The sequence below is a fragment of the Ischnura elegans genome, chromosome 12 (assembly GCF_921293095.1).
Source record: "Ischnura elegans chromosome 12, ioIscEleg1.1, whole genome shotgun sequence".
NCBI classification, from domain to species: Eukaryota; Metazoa; Arthropoda; class Insecta; order Odonata; family Coenagrionidae; genus Ischnura; species Ischnura elegans.
The window spans coordinates 57764116-57773840 of record NC_060257.1 but is presented as its reverse complement, the minus strand read 5'-3'; positions in this window follow the sequence as shown (position 1 = coordinate 57773840).

Sequence of the window (9725 nt, the reverse complement as noted above, 5' to 3'; positions counted from 1 at the left end):
TATGCGTTAATTCATTGCTTTGAGGGTAAATATTCTTTAACAATATTGTCTTAAACAATTATTATTTGAGCTTAATTAAACGAGAGCTTTGAGCAATACGATTGTGAAATGTCACCCATTTTAAGATTAATTGTTTCGTACGCTTAAAATCGCACATTTTCGTATAACCTCGATCATTATATGCTCTTAAAAATCCAGAGTACCAAATAAAATGCCATAAAGGCTGGAAACCCAAGAAAAATCGTTTCCATGGTAACTGCAAAATGCATCGTACATGATGTTTGCGTCGCCATAGCTCAGTAACTAAGGAATTTCGATCTCATGTTTATGGACATAAAATGCTTTTCCCCTACCACCTTCTGAAGTATTGCAGATCGATACTTCCACTGCACAAACGCTCAACAATCGCCCATCGAATCAAATCCGCTCATCTAGTAGGTAGCCCTAGTCAGGGGCAGATCCAGGATTTCTTTCTGACAGGTCTTCTCATACTTGAGATAAAAAAATACAACAATTACAGTAGAAAATATTCTCTTCATTCTGATGTGAAAATAATTAATAGTTAAATGATTAAGGCTCCGTAATACACAAAATAAAACGAACGTAATGATAACCGTATTAAAAACCTTGTCTATTTTTTTAAGCGTCTTGATTTTATCCCATCCCCCTTAATCCGCCTATGGCCCTAGTAGTACTACACAAGCGGATTTGATTCGGTGGGCGATTGTTGGGCGCTTGTGCAGTGAAGGTATCGAGATTCCTCGTGAAACACCCTTAGGAACAGGTGATGAAGGATGTCAAGAATTATGTTTAGTTAAAAATGATAAGCTGATAAAAATACTAAGAAGAAAGGTGCACCAATTTGATCATGAAGATATTATCAAATAAAATAGACATCAAAACACTGCTGATAAATTTATCAGTTCCGCAGTAAGATGATAATAAGAAAAGGACTTGGCAGATATCGTGGACCAAAGGTAAGGTTCAGAAAATATTTTTTAATTTCCTTATCAATTAGCAGTTTAATGCTCGAATTATTTTATCTCACTCCACAACCACACGTGTGCGATAAAACATATCGTCCAAAATGATACGATCACATTGGTGAAGTTCCTTGTCAAAGCCTTGAAACTATACTCCATCAAGAAAAAAATTCACTATTGACATATTCACCTGGACGGACAAACATCTGCGGCCTAATATTTTTCCTCCGTTTGATAAAAAATTATCCAAATATTTTCTTTTAAAGGTGTGTCGCCATTTAAAAATCTAAGAGCGTGAAACGCGTACTCCAGGAGTAATAATCTTTCGATTTAGGCAATAAAAAATGATAGGAAATCACCCTATTACTGTCTTTATTCTTTGCCCTAAAATTCGATCAGATCTGGTTTGATCGATTACAGAATTCACCATTAAAAAGTATTAAAAAAAAAACACTTTTCGCAAGAACCGTATAAATTGCACAGAAAAGTAAAAAAATAAACTCTTCGTCACTTGTATAATGAAGCGAGGGTCCTGATTAAGTTTAGATACTAATATTGCGTGTCAATCCTTACTCACCTATCATATTGTCCTACATTCATTTCCAATAAACGTTGTAAGTACCCACCCTTTATTCTCACATTGACGAAAATCTTACTTTTTTTACTTTTTAGTTATTTTATCCTGTTTTTTGGAAGAAGCGTTTTTTTTCCTTCCACATAACCTTATTTTATTGCGTATTTTCCACCCAGCGGGCCCGAGTTCGAATCGTGGGGGTGGTAGAGATTTTTTCAGAGACTGCTTGGGTGGTTCGTGGGGAAGACTTAGCACTGTGTCCGTCGGATGAGACCTTAAACCGTGGTCCCCTTGGCGCCTTTCGTTAAGAGCAAACTAATGCCGAAGCCGAGTTTTTATCCTCCCTTACTTTCCTAACCTACCGTCGCGACGCGTCGTGGCGGAAATAACCTTACCTGCCTGTCTCCTCCTCAAAATACCATTTCAGTATTCCTAGATGAACTCGAGGCTTCATAGCATTATTTTGCTGAGTGAAGGAAAAAAATTAGGTAAGTTAGACGATGTCCTCCGCTTAACATCATTGCATATAACAGCATATCTAAAAAATCTGACGGAAAAAACACGTGTAAGTATTACTATAGAGTAAGTTTAACAGATTCAGGCGTTATATGGTGGAAGTTCGACATATTTAAATAAAAGAAGCTAGCACATTTCCACAATATTACATTATTTCCACCAATAATACTGTGGAAAAGTGCTGCCATCTTTTATTTAAATATTACTATGGAGATTTCCTCATTAATTTCTGGATATATGAGCTCTTGGATCTGAGAAAAAAACACTTGCGGGATGCGAATCACCCTGACTAACTATCAAGCATTAAATTAATTACATAAATATTTGATGCTTAATTAAAATGTCTACTCACTAAAATGGCTATATTACTATGTCCGTCGGATGAGACGTTAAGGCGTGGTCCCCTTGGCGCCTTTCGTTAAGAGCGAACTAATGCTGACGCCGGGTTTTTATCCACTCTTCCTTCCTTAACCTACCATCATGGCACAAATAATCTTAGCTGCCGGTCTCATCCTCAAAATACTATCCAAATACCATACCAGCATTCCTAGATGAACTCAAAACTCCATAGCATTATTTTCCTGTGAGAGGGAAAAAATAAATATACTAGGTGATGTCCTAAGCTTAACGTCATTGCATAAAACATCATATCAAAACCATCTGACGGAATAATACGTGTAAGTATTACGGAGATTTCGTCATTATTGTCTCGATATATGAACTCTTGGATCTGAGAAAAAACACTTATTGGATGCGGATCACACTGACTAATTACACAGGCCAACAATGAAAAAACTTTTTTACTGAAAATACCTTATTCTTATGCTTTTAAAGTTGCTGAATCCAAATATGATGGTTTTTAAGTTGTATCACACACCATTTATTCACATTTTACAGTTAAATTTATGAAATCAAGCAATATTCTCAGAATTTAACAGCTTTTTTTATAGTTTAATAAAATTGAAAAGGTAGGTCTAAAGAATGAAGATAATGGGGGATTACTGTTGGTACTTCACCGAGAAGTTCAGCAAGCGATTCATCGCAGAGAAAGCTAGACAAGAAGCTTCAAGGAAAAAAGGGAAAGAAAATGTAGACCAATTCCAGTAGACAGGTGAACACTGTATTATCACGCTGTAGTAAATACGAACAATTTTATCACGATGTAGTGAACAGTAAATACAAACAATTTTATGATGTAACACAGTGTTTCACTGATTTCCCTGTATACCGTATAGGTTTATTAGACTAAATATCAAATACATATTGCTCGGAAATTATTGGTGATACAAATAAACTAAGGCCAGGTTTAGATTCGGTACATAAAAATCTATAAATATCAGCTATTAGAATAAAAAATGTTTTCAAACAAAATTTTTTTGTTGGCCTGTGTTATCAAGCATTAAATTTATTACATAAATATTCGATGCTCAATTCAAAAATTTTCATTGCGACGAGAACACCCTCTGCCTAAATATATGCCTTAAATATCTGAACGTGTATTGATTTATTGGGTGCGATCCCAGGAGGCGTATTGTCGATACCTTAAATAATTTCGCTCCGTGAGAGACGGATTTAATAGTTGCTACTTACAGCCACCAAAGTCCGCCAAGAGGTTACCAACGTCGAAGTTTCTTATCCTTCCAGATTTAATCTGGATTGCGGACGGTCAAAGTTCCGTCGTTATCTAAAATGGATTTGGAAATAATATTAACATACATTGCTACGTAATTTGCTTCCAGCTTTCCTATGCAAGGCGGTGTAGAAAATTTCTGACCATACCATTTTATAAAAACCCGTAACGATAAGTTTGAATGGGTCCTCTTCCGCCCTTATGGATACTAAAATTTGCATTCGATGAAGATGAATCACATGTTTAGAGATGGAGATTTGGAAATCGTATTAACATACATTGATACCTAATTCGCTTCCAGCTTTCCTATGCAAGACGGAGTAGAAAATTTCTGACCATTCCAATTTATAAAAACCCGTAACGTTAAGTTTGAATGGGTCCTCTTCCACCCTTATGGATACTAAAATTTGCATTCGATGAAGATGAATCACATGTTTAGAGATGGAGATCGAAAAGATAGAGTGAAAATAAATTCTATTCACGATTTTTACACCGATAGCGGACATTCGGTTCATGCAGTGATAATTATATTCAATAAAAATTAAATAAAAAAGGCAAAAACACGCTTTTTCTAAAAAAAAAACAGTATAAAATAACTAAAAAGTAAAAAAGTAAGCTTTTCATCAATAGGAGAATAAAGGGTGGGTGCTTATAAGGTTTATTAAAATTAATGTAGGACAATCTGATGGGTGAGTAAGGGTTGACAGGCAATCTATATATATAAAAGAAAGTCGAAAATCGTGTTAGTTAGAACACTTATAACTCGAGAACGGCTGCACCGATTTCAATGAGATTTGGTTCTTTGGATTCGTCTCAGGCGGGGTTAACATATAGGCTATTAAAAAAAGGATAATTTCACCAAAAAAAATTCATCTCTTTCTTAGTGACATGTTTTTAGGAGTTAGTAACGCAACAACAATTGATAAGTAGGTCAAAACTACAAATTAAATTATTTGTTTTGTTTTTACCAATTTAATAACTGAATTTTGTAGCAATATAACATTTTAATTACTAAATGTATTCAAAATATTGAAATTGCATTTAAAAAATTTAATTAGAGCTGATTGTAAGCCCAGCTCGAGTTGACTCTTAACTACCGTGTTTGCAAACAAATCTCCAAGCAATTGTTGACAAACGGTAATGTCCGTGTTCCTGTCGAGGCGAAGACAAAGTCACTAACTATCTATCTGAATATTTAAAGTCCTTGGACGTACGTGGCTTACCACGATTTACAGCTAAAGGTAGGCTCTGTGTTAATAATCTTTCGAAACATACCCCAACCATAACTATCCAACGGAATGCGTTTGGTGACTTAAAAACATTGATAATGAATGTGATTCACGCGACTTTACTCAAAGGAAAACTCAAAGATGAGGAAGTTCTCATTCCGAAGATTCCATGATCCCAACTTATATGCCCTTTTGAGCTAAACGTATTCAATTTCCAATTCGTGTTGCACTCGTGATAACGATTAACAAATCGCATGGTCAGTCTTTCAGTTTTTGTGATGCTGGTGCTCACGTGCTAATGAAAACCCATGATTTTCTCATGATCAATTAAACGTGGTATGTTAACGAGTCGGTAAACCATCCGCTGTATTTCTTCCTTCACTTCAAGAGCGCAGCTAGGAAATAAGGATAGGGGGTTTTAAGGGACAGCAAATACTACGGTTCTGTAGGGTACAGAAAACTCGCTTAGGTAAGGGGGGGTTTTAACACCCAAAAACCCCCTCGCTGCGTCACTGCTTCACTTCGCTATATTTATTTAGCTTCATCCGCTTTATCCTGCGCCTGATAACAAAACAAAAACTGTAGTTTATTAGAAGGTGCTTGACGCAAGACATTAAACTCGAATGTGTAGGGCACACCGTGGTGCGTTTACGCATGCAGCACGTTTACGCAGTGCATTTCTTCCAAACAGAGATACTATACCTGGCGCGCCTAAAGTCATTTGATACGAATGCTGCTTCATAGGGGCATTTCTCACACGATTTTGAGCATCAGTCAAGCTTCGGTCTGGCGTTGTGTTAGCCTGCCCCGTGAACGGGCCAAGTTTACGCAACGGACTTGGACCTAAAAACATTTTTTTTTACAGTTAATTACACAAATAGCCAACAACTGAATCCGTATAATTTTTATTTCATTAACTGCTTTTTGAAACCACAATGCCCAAAATCTCTTAAGCTAAAATGTAACAAAATTCATTGAAAAAAATCCGCGTAAACGTGCTCCGATCCACCCTATGTAGATTCAATAAAGAAAATGTCTTTCTGACAAACAATTTTGATACTCATTTACGTAGTTTTATTGAATTTGTATCCATATTTTATTATAATAAATTAAACATGATTAAAAACGATACAGCCGCTCTTGATTTATAAATGGTGTAACTAAACTGTAAGTTCATTGATTGTTAGGCGTTACGAAGTTCGCCGGGTCAGCTAGTATTAATATATAAACCTAATCAGGGCCCACGCTTCATCTTTAAAGTGATGAAGAGCTTATTTTTTATTAATTTTAGTGCAATTTATACGGTTTTCGGAGAAAAGTATTTTTTAAAATTTAACTTTGTACTATTTAACGGTGAATTCTGTAATCGATTAAACCAGATCTGATCGAATTTCAGGGCAAAGAATTTAGACAGTAATAGGGTGGTTTCCTATCATTTTTGATTGCCTAAATCGAAAGATTACTACTCCTGGAGTAATACTCCTTAGCAGAGATCATTTCACGCTCTTAGATTTTTAAATGACTATATATCTATTTTTCGCGATTAAATGAAAAGTGAAAGATTTCAAGCGCGCGAAAACGCGACGGCTAAGTACGAATGCTGGGAAAAGCCCGTGTGACGTCATTCTGGGTCTGGCTGCCGCCGAGTGAGGCCACTTTGGTGCGAGGCTATAAGCGCCGCTACGATGCAGGCTGCTAGAAGGTAGCGCTTGGCTTAAATAAGGATTATTATTAACATATCAAACGAAGGAAACTTTCTGACCATAGGCAATTTTAATAAGTGATTATTAACCCGTTAACGCCTAGCGGTACCATATGGTACCAGCCGGTAGCGCAATGCTAAACGTAACTTTTTTGTCATTTAATGTAATTTATTTGGGTTTTTGAGAGTTTAAACATAATAAGAATGTTTTTATTTACATTTTCCCGAAAAGTTTGCATTTTTAAAGCTGAAATTAACGTATTTAGAGCCGTTTGAAAATTGAGAATTTTTAGCTATGCGAAAAAAACAGGATTTTTAGTGCAAGCATTTCGATTTTCTTTACTTGCGTCTTATGTACTCATAATACGAAGATGTTTTTATGTAATTATGATTTTTATAACATGTACATTTCATATTAAGCATGGTATTTGTATGTGAGCCTAATATTTGGGATGTTATGATGCAAAACATTTTGGTGGTACCATATGGTACCGCTAGGCGCTTGCACTACCATGTTTTGGCGGATGGCGTAAATACGAATATTTCTGTTGTTTTCGTTTTCTAACAGTTTTTTATTTTACAATAATTTATTTTTCATCAAATATACTATAAATTTTGCGTTATTTAAATGTTATAACGCATATTAAATGTTTACATAAATTAATTTTTTTGTTATAAGGACGTCATCCAAGTACATAAGGCCCTAAATTGTCCGCATTTTTTCAGAATCTCGTACCCTCACGAGGGCTCAAGGAGTGGGAGGCATAATTGCATACCTGAATCCTATTTAGAAAAACATGAATAGGAAGAGTATCCGTGTACTCAATTAGGAAGGGGGTATGATGGGGAATAAGGGGGCTTGCTAAGGGGAAAATTCAATGACGGCTGGCGGCGAGAGACGACAACGCGACAGGCATCACTTCGACGAGAGCAGCGTAATCCTAATTTTTGTCTAACGTATCTCAATCACACTCCGATACTTTTCACACTTTCATGTGCTAGTAAAACCGAAATAACTTACACATACTGCTTATAATATAGCACGTGCTGCTGCAAAGAGAGGATGAATACCTTCCTTCTGACTGAGGAAAATGGAATAACGAGTGGACGCCAATTTTGCTCAAATTTGAAGTTGTTGTTCGAAAAGGTGGACAGTCAGCTGAGTTTATTTCAAGAAATGTCTGAGAGTTTTTAAAAGTGTAGTGAAACTGGACAGAGCCGTTAAGCACCCAAAAGGTATAAAATAAGGGAGGAAGGACGCGTTTTTGATGATGAAGAGATCGTAAAGCACGATAGGATTTCTCGTAATCCTGATTACCAACTCACTGTTTCATGAAGCATCCCCTAGTAGAATATTTCAACTGTTCTTTGACGAAAATGTCCTTACACACTAAGTGTTAGAGTCGAATAGGTGTGTACAATTCTGCAACTGTTATAACCCAAATATAACACATGAGGTACTGAAAATATTTGTTGCAATTCTTTTTATAAGTTGGCATAAAACGACTCCCAGTAAAAGGCACTATTGTGAAGCAGCACTAAACGCCAGAAATAATCTTGTTTATTACACAATGAGACGTAACAGATTTCTACAACTTCGTAGGTTTATTCATTGCGGTGATTACACCGCTATGGATAAATCATATAAGATATGGAAAATGCGCCCTTTTATGGGCATGGCAAAAGAAATATTCGGCGGATATTTCAGAGAAAAGCAGTCCTTGAGTTTCAATGAGTCGATAATGTTCTCTTTTGGAAGACATGGCTTAGCAATTCATGCGGGGAAGGCTAATTAGGTTTGGCTAGAAAGTGTGGGGCATCAATAGCTCAGATAGCTACTTCGTAAAACTCAGGAATGTGAAAGCCTACGAAAAAGGAATTGGGAAAAATAGTGTGGGGGTCGACAAAATGTTCGTGGCCCATTTTTACTTGGATTCAGGATGCAATGACGCCTAACGCATGGATACTGATGCGGAAATCGTGAAAAAACATAACTCAGCTTGAGTTCCGATGGCCAGTAGTATAATCACAGCTGAATACAAGGATCCCCTAAAATATCAAGGACGTGCTCAATTTACCAGAAGTGCGACTGGAATGGAGTACATGGCTAAAGAAATAGATTTGTAATTGATTCATGTTTCAAAGATTGCATTCAACTGACAGCGGCCTATCTTCTTTCCAATGCCCCTGATAGGTTTGACGGGCACAACCAACAAATAAACTCCAAGCCCAAGCGGGGACGGTGTGCTACTGAAAACTGAACCAGTAGAATAAGAACAGAATGCTTGAAATGCAATGCTATGACTGCTTTGTTCATTCCCATGTGCGGCAACGACAGAGTGAAACACTAAAATCATGTTATTCTTGATTTCTACGTCAATTATACATAACTTCTATTTTATAATCAATAATATTTAATAATTAATTGAATATTATCGATATTTGAGCGTAATTTTGGATGAAAATGAATATATTTTCCGGAAAATAATAAATATTTAACGTTTTTGGCTTAAAAATGTGTTTTCCGAAAAGTTTTTCAAATTTCGATTTTTTGACCCCTTAAACGCCTAGCGGTACCATATGGTACCAGGCTGTATCTGGGTTACTATTAGAGATAAAAGAATAAAATTTGCACTGAATGACTCAGAATTTAATTCGTATTAAAAAAATTGGTTACCACAAAAATCGCAGAACCTTTTTAATTCAGGCGTTACCGGGTTAAGAGATGTTTCCCTGAGCTCTGTGCCTCATGCATGCATTGGTAATCTCAGACGATGTAAACCTTCTGTCTAGTCGAATAAAATCTAGGTCCCTGTGACGTCACGTGGAGTAGCATCGCATGGCGCCAATCTGGCCTTTTTCAAATGAGGTTAAAATTGACCATTAACATTCGTCTAAACTGGCATTCTAAAGCCAAATAATTTGTATATTATGAATACACAAATGTTGGGTAACGGATAGCAATCAATGCCTTTCGTTTTCTTTGATGAAGGAAACTACCCTATTGGCAGCTGGAATGCTTCATCATTCACCACTCTCACCAGTGCAACCGCGTGACTTTCCGTCTTCCCCTTCCACTTTTCCTTCTTCT